The sequence below is a fragment of the Grampus griseus genome (genome assembly GCF_964374135.1).
Source record: "Grampus griseus genome assembly, chromosome: 8".
NCBI classification, from domain to species: domain Eukaryota; kingdom Metazoa; phylum Chordata; class Mammalia; order Artiodactyla; family Delphinidae; genus Grampus; species Grampus griseus.
In genome coordinates this window covers 22,478,357-22,490,593 of record NC_139002.1, presented here as the reverse complement: position 1 = coordinate 22,490,593, position 12,237 = coordinate 22,478,357, and positions in this window count along the sequence as shown.

Genomic DNA, 12,237 nt, shown 5'->3' with positions numbered 1-12,237 from the left:
AAATTGATAAACCCTTAGCCAAATTCATCAAGAAAAAGAGGGAGAGGACTCAAATCAATAAAATTAGAAATGAAAAAGGAGAAGTTACAACAGACACCGCAGAAATACAAAACATCCTAAGAGACTACCACAAGCAACTCTATGTCAATAAAATGGACAAACTGGAAGAAATGGACAAATTCTTAGAAAGGTATAACCTTCCAAGACTGAACCAGGAAGAAATAGAAAATATGAACAGAGGAATCACAAATAATGAAATTGAAACTGTGATTAAAAATCTTCCAAGAAACAAAAGTCCAGGACCAGATGGCTTCACAGGTGAATTCTATCAAACATTCAGAGATGAGCTAACACCCATCCTTCTCAAACTCTTCCAAAAAATTGCAGAGGAAGGAACACTCCCAAAGTTATTCTATGAGGCCACCATCACCCTGATCCCCAAACCAGAAAAAGATACTACAAAAAAAGAAAATTACAGACCAATATCACTGATGAATATAGATGCAAAAATCCTCGAAAAAATACTAGCAAACAGAATCGAACAGCACATTAAAAGGATTATACACCATGATCAAGAGGGATTTATCTCAGGGATGCAAGGATTCTTCAATATACGCAACTCAATTAATGTGATACACCATATTAACAAATTGAAGAAGACAAAACATATGATCATCTCAATAGATGCAGAAAAAGCTTTTGACAAAATTCAACACCAATTTATGATAAAAACTCTCCAGAAAGTGGGCATAGAGGGAAACTACCTCAACATAATAAAGGCCATATACGACAAACACACAGCAAACATCATTCTGAATGGTGAAAAACTGAAAGCATTTCCTCTAAGATCAGGAACAAGACAAGGATATCCACTCTCACCACTATTATTCAACATAGTTTTGGAAGTCCTAGATGCAGCAATCAGAGAAGAAAAAGAAATACAAATTGGAAAAGAAGAAGTAAAACTGTCACTGTTTGCAGATGACATGACACTGTACATAGAGAATCCTAAAAATGCCACCAGAAAACTACTAAAGCTAATCAATGAATCTGGTAAATTTGCAGGATACAAAATTAATGCACAGCAATCTCTTGCCTTCTTATCCACTAATGATGAAAAATCTGAAAGAGAAATTAAGGAAACACTCCTATTTACCATTGCAACAAAAAAAATAAAATACCTAGGAATAAATCTACCAAGGGAGACAAAAGACCTGTATGCAGAAAACTATGACACTGATGAAAAAAATTAAAGATGATACCAACTGATGAAGAGAGTTACCATGATCTTGGATTCGTAAAATCAATATTGTGAAAATGACTATACTACCCAAAGCAATCTACAGATTCACTGCAATCCCTACCAACTTACCAATATCATTTTTTATGGAACTAGAATAAATCATCTTAAAGTTTGTATGGAGACACAAAAGACCCTGAATAGCCAAAGCAGTCTTGAGGGAAAGAAATGGAGCTGGAGGAATCAGAGTCCCTGACCTCAGACTATGCTACAAAGCTACAGTAATCAAGACAATATGGTACTGGCACAAAAACAGAAACATAGAACAATGGAACAAGATAGAAAGCCCAGAGATAAACCCATGCACCTATGGTCAACTAATCTATGACAAAGGAGGCAAGGATATACAATGGAGAAAAGACAGTCTCTTCAGTAAGTGGTGCTGGGAGAACTGGAAAGCTACATGTAAAAGAATGAAATTAGAACACTCCCTAACACCATACACAAAAATAAACTCCAAATGGATTCAAGATCTAAATGTAAGACTGGACACAATAAAACTCTTAGCAGAAAACATAGGAAGAACACTCTTTAACATAAATCACAGCAAGATCTTTTTTGATCCACCTCCTAGAGTGATGGAAATAAAAACAAAAATAAACAAATGGGACCTAATGAAACTTCAAAGCTTTTGCACAACAAAGGAAACCATAAAGAAGATGAAAAGACAACCCTCAGAATGGGAGAAAATATTTGCAAACCAATCAACAGACAAAGGATTAATCTCCAAAATATATAAACAGCTTATGCAGCTCAATATTAAAGAAACAAACAACCCAATCCAAAAATGGACAGAAGACCTAAGTAGACATTTCTCCAAAGAAGACATACAGATGGCCAAGAAGCACGTGAAAAGCTGCTCAACATCACTAATTATTAGAGAAATGCAAATCAAAACTACAATGAGGTATCACCTCACACCAGTTAGAACGGGCATCATCAGAAAATCTACAAACAATGGATGTTGGAGAGGGTGTGGAAAAAAGGGAACCCTCTTGCACTGTTGGTGGGAATGTAAATTGATACAGCCACTATGGAGAACAGTATGGAGGTTCCTTAAAAAACTAAAAATAGAATTACCATATGATCCAGCAATCCCACTACTGGGTATATACACAGAGAAAACCATAATTCAAAAAGACACATGCACCCCAATGTTCATTGCAGCACTATTTACAATAGCCAGGTCATGGAAGCAACCTAAATGCCCATCGACAGAGAAATGGATAAAGAAGAAGTAGTACATATATACAGTGGAATATTACTCAGCCATAAAAAGGAACGAAATTGAGTCATTTGTTGAGAGACATGGATGGATCTAGAGACTGTCATATAGAGTGAAGTAAGTCAGAAAGAAAAATAAATATCGTATATTAACGTATATATGTGGAACCTAGAAAAATGGTACAGATGAACCGGTTTGCAGGGCAGAAGTTGAGACACAGATGTAGAGAACAAACATATGGACACCAAGGGAGGAAAACCACGGTGGGAGGGGATGGTGGTGTGCTGAATTGGGTGATTGGGATTGACATGTATACACTGATGTGTATAAAATTGATGACTAATAAGAACCTGCAGTGTAAACAAACAAACAAACAAAAAAACAACGAATACTAAACTTTCTTTGGGTTATTTGTATGGAAATATGTTGATATAGATGTGTCAGACATTACATGAAATTTCTAAAAATCTTATATGTCCTTGTATAATGTTATAAGTCATAATTCTAGTTATTACTTTAAAATGTATATCTCAGAAATAACTAAAAAATAAAAGAAGAGTTGGGAAAGCAGGAGGGCCAACCTATAGAAGGAAGCAGCAGCAGAGATCTTATGGCTCAGATTACGTGAAGGAGAGCACAGCTGTCTGGGGCCTGGATGATCCCTCTCTACTTGAACCAGCTGTTTCTCATAACCAACTGACCCATCTGGCATAGCGCCTTCCCTGAATAGGCTCATAACCTAACAGTGGAGATAAAATATGTAATTGAATACCTGTGGATTCTAATTTGGCAAGTCTGGAAAGGAACTGAATGGTGTGGTGGTTTTTTTTGGCCATGCCACGTGGCTTGTGGGATCTTAGTTCACCAACCAGGGATCGAACCCAGGTCCCGACAATGAAAGCGCCGAGTCCTAACCACTGGACTGCCAGGGAATTTCCAGAATGATGTATTTTAAAAGACTCCCCTTCACAATTCTGAAGACCAGCCAAGAAAATTGTCCCAAGTTATAAAGTCCCAGCACCTTGCAGGTCCATATCACCTTCATTATCCTTCTCTTTCCCCAAGTCCTGCCTCAGAATTCATGGTTTTGAAACCCAGATATTGTTGTCAAAACTTTACCCTTTTAGAGAGAGACTGTCTCTGAAATACAGGGGTAGCAGCATGGTGTCCCCCCAGGGGTGTCCTCAGGGGAGACTCTATCTCTTGTTGCCAGCTACACATGCCCCCTCCCCTCCTGATACCACCACTCAGCACAGTTTCTCTTCCAGGCCACAGTCCCTCCACTTCCCATTGACAACTTGTCCTTTCTCTGCCCCAAGACTAACTCTGTTAGAATCAATATATACAGGAGTTTTTCTTGAGGAGCTGAGACAAAACAGAAGGCATCCTAGCACAGAGGGGGAAGAAGTAATGGTCTGGTTTTTACAACTTGGACTTTCCTTGGGACTCAAAGGGACAACAGGAAGAATTCAGCCTTTCTCAGGAGCCATGTCATGTCCTCCCCTGCCCCTGTCCCTGTGTTTCCTTCCTCGAGCTCTTTCCGTGAGAAGCTCCACCCACCCCTAAAGTCCAGTTTTTCCAGTAGGGAGGACCTCACTCCCCTCCTCTCCACCTGTCTCTCCCACTCTGAGTCATTTAGACTAGAAGAGCATCCTGGGCCTCTGCTGAAGGATGGAGGACTCTGTTGACAGGAGTTCCAGGGAAACTGGGGTTCCTGGATGCATTCATTTTGTCCAATTTTCCTTGTAGCTGTAGGCTCACTTTTTTTTTTTTTTTTGAGCCCAATAACTAATGAAAACACCTATTTCAAGAATGGGCACTTTTCAGGGAAGCTGGCTGGTATCATCTCAAGCCTAAATGAGAAAGAAAAGATTCCTTAATTAGCAAGACACCTCCTATTTCCTCAGAGCCGTGAGCACAGAAACCACTCAGCCTGTGATTTCTGTCTTATTAACCCGTGGCTTCTGTAACAAGGAGGAAGCTACAGTATCCTTTTGAGTTGCTCTCTGTGACACACATTTCTGATTCTTGGATTATTCCACTTTTTCCACTCACTTCGTGCTGCTGCTTCCTTCTGTCTTGCCTCTAGTCTAGTTGTCCCTGCTACCTGGAACGCCCTTGTCCTTGAAACTTTTTACTTTGCTGATTCCTGTCTATTCTCCTGGACGTGACTAAATGCTTTATTTTCCATACAGAACTCTGCTAGTCACTTAGTAAAAGAAAATTCTAATGTCTGAGCTAGCACCTCCCCCTGGAAGCATTCCCTGCCATCCCCCTCCTCCACGTGCTTCCCCTCTGCTCTCATAGACTCCACAGCCACCCCCATGGTACACTGATCAGAAGCAAGTTCAAGGGCTTGATAATAGAGGAGTCATGCCTTAGCAGAAGCGTAGAGTGAAAAGTATCAGGGCCTAGGGTATGATGCTGGGGAGATTACCGCCTGATTCTAGATGGCCTAGAAGGAGCATGTGGGAAGGGGTGGAGTGATGGAGAAGCAGAGGAATGAATGGAGTGAGAGCAGAGGGAAAGGACCTATAGCCTGCAGGGGGCCAGCCTGGGAAGGAAAAGTACTCCCTCTAGAGATGGAGCTGTACCCTGACACAAAAGCACTGAACAGAAGGGAAGGTGCAAGAGGGGTGCCAATGGATATCTTTGGTTCTATAGGATCATGAGTTGCATATGTTTTTGAACCATAACTCATAATAAGACAGACATTTTACTTTACAACCCAACAAACACACATCATGCCTCTCTGAAAACAAGTTTCACAAAATATGCATATGAAGCAATGATATTTTCCTTTGTAATCCAACCTACTCTTCTCCACTCCACTCCACTCCATTTTCATTCATTAAAAAGATGCTGACTGGGCTCTCTAAGTTGATCTTACCATTAATATGCCACCAGCCACAGTTTGTGTATATATGTTATTTTCCAACGTTTTTTGAAAAAGCTAAATCCACAGAAAAATAAAGGACTGTACTCTTCATCTAGATTCACCAGTTGTTAATATTTTACTGCATTAGTGCACACCCTCTGTGTGTGAATATAACACACGCATATATGTACACACACACATCATCCATTCCCATTAACCACAGTAGCTGTGTGCTATAAAGGTGCAGCGAACACTGAATTAACAAGTGCTAAACCATTGTTTCTAGGGGAAATACAGGGTTAGGTTCCTGTGAGCTTTTGATCACATTTTCATTAACCTTGTTTTATGCATGTTTCTGTCTAAAGATACCATATTTACTATATGTTGTTGATTTATTAACATTGAACTCACAGCCAACAGCACTGTAACTTATGCCTGAACAAAGCTTATCCAACACATGTATTTTCTCTGTAAGGCACATCACAGCCTTCTTGCACTTAGGAGCAATAGATAGCACTGTGCTTGGGGCCATTTTAAAAAGCAAAATTTCCAAAAAAACTGAAAAAAGTAGCAGTAAATAGACCATGAAAGGGACACTTGTTTACAGTCTGAAATAATGAAATAAGAAGGCAGAGTGTCGCCTTGTTTGACCTCAGCTGGGGATGTGCATGCAGAGTGATTCAAATTTTTCACCACTTCACATACGTCTGTAAGTAGCCATGAAAGCACCAGAAGTGTTGACTCTGGAGTTACAAATACATTTTAGCAAGTAGGCAAATACAGAATCTGCAAATATTGAGAATTGACTGTATACATTTTTGAAAATTGCCGACACTGTTATCTCTTCACCTCTGAATGCATCTCCTTAGAGTAAGGACATTCTCCAACAGAACTACATTACCATTATGCCACCTAGGAAACTAACTTTCATCCAATAATATCATCTGATATTCAAACTTCACTAATTTTCCTTGAGAATTTTAAGGCAATTTTAGGGGACCAGAATCCAATCGAGGTTTGTCCACACATTGCATTTAGTTATGTCTCTCTCTTCAGTTTCCTTTAATCTAAAATAGTCTCCCACCTTTTTTGAAAAAAATGACATTGATACCTTTGTAGATGCCAAGCCAATTGTCTCCTAGAAAGTTCCACATTCTAGGTTTGTCTAATTGCTTCCTTGTGATTTGAGCTGGTGAAATCTTTTTGCAGGATTGCCCCACAGGGTGATTTGAGTACTTCTTTTGCTTACCAAGAGAAGGCTCATGTCAGCTTGTCCCTCTACTGGTGAGGCTGAATTGGATTTCTTGGTTACGATGATGACCCACCATCTGAAAAGCACAGCTCTAGTTGAAGTAGAAGGTAGTGCCATCAGCTGCCAGAGGGGGTAGACTGAGGGCCTCAGGAGAGGAGGCAGGGCCCGGAGTTACTATTGTGATCAATGGGACAGGGAGGTGTTGTGGGGCCGGCATGCGGGGGGCCTGAGTCCCAGCCCTGAAGATCCACCGTCTCCCTCGAGGGCAGAGGGCCTGCATTTGTCATGGAGGCGTCTGCTTCTCAAGATCATGAAGAAACACATTGTCAGTGTCCGGGGGCTGAGTTTTAATTTCCAGTGAAACTGGGACAAAATTCCTTTAGGCTAGATATAATTTATTTTTAAGCCTTGGACTTGAAGTTGGAGCATTCTAAATGCTTAGGAAATTGTTATGGATAGTAACAAAAGACAGAATAGCTGACGCCTGACATAGTGCTTTTCTATGCCAGTGCCACTAGATGATTTAATATTTAATATGATTATGGTCAAACAAAGTCCGAACAGAGCAAGCCTGAAGCACTTCTAGCACTGCAGCCAAATGGCCAGAAGCCCAAAGTGATATAACAGTGGTTTACTCACCAGCCTTGAGAGTAACCTCTGGGGATGGTTGAACTCTCAGACACCGCCTGGTATTTCCCAGCAATAATCTATAATGCATTTGAGAAGCCCGTTGGAATCATCCAATTAGATCATGTTTTCCAAGGGGCCTTGATTCAGAAATACTGTCAAGAGCTTTGGCAGAGCTGAGCAGAGCCCCCTTCCCCCTCTACAAGGCAGTGTCATTCATCGGATTCTCACAACAGCTCTGTGCAGTATCCCAGGTCAGTGTCACTATTCCCACTGACAGATGAAGAAACTGAAGCTCACAGAGGTTAAGTGATTTGGGCAAAGTAACGAAAAGCATTGAATGGCTGCCACAAACCCAGCCTTAACTTTTCAGTCAGGTGCCCTCCCTCCTTTGGTTCTGGGTGCTGAGCAGGAGTGACAGGTCATTAACTGGTTGTGAGATGCCCCCACGAGCCACTGTCAGCTTTTGTCTCTGTGCTGGACTCCAGCAGTGCTCGTCTGACCAGAGAAGAGGGCTGTGCGGTCAGGACTTGTCAGAAGGTGCCCACTAATACTCTCTAATGACTGCACAAAAGTCACGTGGGCTCACTCCACTGCTCCCACCTAAAGTGATTCCAGCAGGTTATTTAACCTTTCCTAGCATTAAGTCTTCTCATCTGGAAAATGTGGCTCTAAGCCCTATTACTGATGAAGACTGAGTCATTTAGTGTAAAGTGCTTACATCAGTACTAAGCACTCTATAGTTATTAATTGCTATTATATCATGTGTTTAGTGAACACTCAGTAAAGAGCCATTGTGGGGATGCTGGGATATTTTCATAAACAGTGGGTGCTATTTGAGGGTGCTACTGAGCACTGCATGTACTTGTGACCATGCTTGAAGAGGCTAAAGAAGCTTCCCTAAGTATAGAAGCTGGTGATTTGTACTTACTTATGATGTGATCCATGAGATAATTTTCCATCTTGACACTGAAGTGCATTGAGGTAAGTGCTGGATGAACAGAGGTAAGAGACGTATTTCTTGCCTTCAGGGTACCTGCAATCTGGCTGGGGGTGGCAGGTGGGGAAGAATGCAAAAATCTATGCATAAAAGATAAAAACCAGATGAGATCATGTTGGCCACATGGGTACCCTTGGTGTATGAAGAATGGGGGAGACAAAAACCAGGGCAGCAGAGCAAGGCCTGACAGAGGAGATGGATGGAACAGTGATCCTGGGTTTGTATTAAGCCATTCCTAACCCTCCTTACCGACCAGGTATAAGAGGGTCAACTCTTAGTGGCAGGTGCCAAATTGATATGACTCCAGAGGACCTCCCAGGCCTCTCTGCCCTCAGGGTGATGTTCCTTGTGGTCAGCTGTCATTCTCAGAGAGCCCAGGCAGCTGGTGTGGGTGTCAGTCAGAGTCAGTCTATACATGGGTCAGGGCAGTTCTATTTCCCTGTTTGTCCATCTGTCTATTTTATTTGTTTATCTGTCCACTCAATTATCCATCTGCGTGTCCATCTGTCCACATGTTTGTTATTTATCTGTCCATCTCTTCATCCATCTATCTGTGTACATCCATCCACCCATCTATCGGTCCAGCCATCTGTCTCCCATCTATCTGTGCGTCCACCTGAACTTCTTTCCATTTTTCTATTTCCCATCTCATTCTACAAAAGATTTGCAGAAAACACCCACCATAATAAAAACAAGCAAACACACACAGGATTAGGAAAGTGTAGGAAGCCAAGAGGTTGAGAATGGGTGTAGGGAAATAAAACTCAGAATATGTTGGAAAAACATGGCTGGTTGCTGTTACAGTGGAGCCATAAATTTGTCTTCCAATTATTTTTAGAGTTCTCTTCACTGAAGTACAGGCAATCTACCATGTATTCAGAGAATAAATTTTTCTTGTTCTCATTTCAAAAAAGACTTTATCTCATGAGGTTTCCTTCAGTTTCTGGGGAGAGGCAGCACTCTGGTGGTTCCAAATAGTGGCTTCTAAATCAGGCCTGAGCTCAAATCCTGTGTCTGTCACTCAACAACTGTGTGACCTTGGGCAAGTCACTGAGTCTCTCTGAGCCTTACTTTCCTCATCTGCAAAATGGGATAAGCATGGTGCCCAGCATCAAAAGGCTGCAGGCAGTATTAAATAAGACTGTGTGTATAGGTTAACAAGGGACAGGACACAATAGCAGCAATTGTCACTATTGAACAATCTGGAGAATGTGGTTGGGTGCTGGCATTCACTCAGCTTCTGCAGGTAGAAACCATGGGGAGAGTCAAGGCCAGAGTACCTGTGCCCGGGACAGGGCCTGCTGGCCCTGGAAGGGCAGTCCCCACAGTCCCACCTGGCCGATGACAATCTGCTTTTTCCCTGTCCCCCAAGGTCCAGACCAGGCGGAGGTCTTGGTCAAACTGCTCTGATCGTGTGGCCCAGCTGGAGAGCAGAGATGAGCAAGCTGCAGAGTCTCACCTGATCCTCCCAGCGGCCATCCCTTTGCACTGACAGATGATTAACTGCATAGGAGAGCAAGTCTGCATCCCTCTCCTTGGCCAGGTTTCCCTCTATCCCTTGAGCCCCTTATAGCTGACAGTAATTCATTCTTAAACTTGCAATCTGCCTGGGCCTGATTTGCATCACAAAATCTCTCTATCCCAAATATGAGTTGAAACATCTCTCCTTAGATATCAAGGGATGGGAGGCAGGGGCAAACAGGAGGTGGTGGGCTTATTCTGTCTGAGAGCAAGAGCCCATGACTTGGTTTGTGTGTGAGGGAGGGCAGGGGGAGAGTAGAACCATTTCATTTTATTTTTACTTTAAGTATCATACACACGGTCTCTGGAATCCTCCGGCAGCTGGTGGACTTTGATTCAGCAAGCAATGAATTATATCCTCCAGTTGAGAGTAAAATTACAAATATCTTCAAGATGTTCAGTGCTCTGGGAAAGGGCAGCCAATTCATGTTGGCTATGTGGGCTGCTTCCTGTCCAGAGCAGAATGCAACACCTCTCTCTCCTAAGAGGGGAGATGGAAAGTGGGGAGCAGGCACCCACAACAGGGAGATGAGAGAAGCGTATGATTTAGGGACACAGTCTGGGCCAAATCTGAGGTAGGCAGGAAAGGGAAGGCAGAGTGAAGCACCATCTGCCCCTTTCAGGCTCTGCAGGTGAAATGCACAAAATTAGAGTCCAGGGAACAGCTGTGTGGTCACCAGCACTCGGTAGAATGGATGCTACTTGACAAAGCCACCTTCACTCAGGAGCAAATATTTACCAAGCCCCTCCATGTGGGAATAGATAGCCCAGAATTTGTAGTCACCTGAGCAAGACCAAGATGTATAGAGGCTCCCAAAGATCAATTATTTATTCAACAAAGATTTGCTTAAAAAAGGTACTTAATGATACATGCTGATATTGAACAATGCTTTCAAGTTCTATTATTTTTAAAACAAATACAGTCAAGGCATATGTCACCTGGGCCCCCAGAGCACCCCTTCATGCCCCTCTGTTGAGCACCCACTGTGTTATTTTGAGACTGTTTGTGGTCTTTCCTGCTAGCCTGTGAACAACACAAGGAAAAAGATTGGATTTTGTTCATTTGGCATCATAACGGTCTCTCCGCTCTTCAGTGCTTTTCCTGGCTTGGTAACTACTAACATTTAGTATAGTTTGCCAAATGAGTGAGATGAAGATAACCTTTCCTTGTCTTTGTTGATGGGGTCAAACAAAGGCAAAGATAAAGTGAATAAGGCCCAGGCATTTGTGATTGACTTTGTTACCTAGAGTTCTAATGAGCAACAGCCTCTGACCCCCAGTTAGCTGGACTCTACCTCTGGCCTCTTAGCACCTTCTTGGGCAGAGAGGAGAAGAGGTCATGAATATGCAGTTGATGATAAGGTAGATTCAGTGAGCATTTATTAAATGAAACCATGGGCCCAACACTGTGCTGGGCTGTTGGGGAATGGAAAGGAGAGGCTGATTTTTTATTTTTTATTTTTATTGAAGTATAGTTGATTTATAATGTGTTAGTTTCAGGTGTACAGCAAGGTGATTATACATATATAAATATATATATATTCTTTTTTACATTTTCTTCCATTATAGGTTATTATAATATAGTGAATATAGTTCCCTGTGCTATACAGTAGGTCCTTGTTGGTTATCTATTTTATATATAGTAGTGTGTATATTTTAATCTCAAACTCCTACTTTATCCCTCCCTACCCCCTTTCCCCTTTGGTAACCATAAATTTGTTTTCTATGTCTGTGAGGCTATTTCTGGTTTGTAAATAAGTTCATTTGTATCCTTTTTTTAGATTCCACATGTAAGTAAAATCATATGGTATTGGTCTTTGTCTGACTTATTTCACTTAGTATGATAATCTCTAGGTCCATCCATGTTGCTGCAAATGGCATTATTTCATTCTTTTTTATGGTTGAATAGTATTCCATCGTGTGTGTGTGTGCGTGTGTGTGTGTGTGTGTACGCACGCGCGCATGTGTGTGTATACTACATCTTCTTTATCCATTCATCTGTCGATGAACACTTAGGTTACTTGCCTCTCTGACTGTTGTAAATAGTGCTGCTATGAACACTGGGGTGCATGTATCTTTTCGAATTATGTTTTTCTCTGGATCTATGTCAGGAGTGGGATTGCAGGATCATATGGTAGCTCTATTTTTAGTTTTTTAAGGAACATCCATACTGTTCTCCATAGTGGCTGTACCAATTTACATTCCCACCAACAGTGCAAGAGGGTTCCCTTTTCTCCATGTTCTCTCCAGCATTTGTTATTTGTACGTTTTTGATGTTGGCCATTCTGACTGGTCCATTCTCAGGTGTTGAACTTGGGAGCTGGGCCTGGTATCCTGATAAGTGCTTTACATGTATCACCTCATTTGATCCTCTCAGTGGTTTTGAAGTACATTCATTCAGTATTTTCAAAAAGATTGCATCTTGGTACAATCA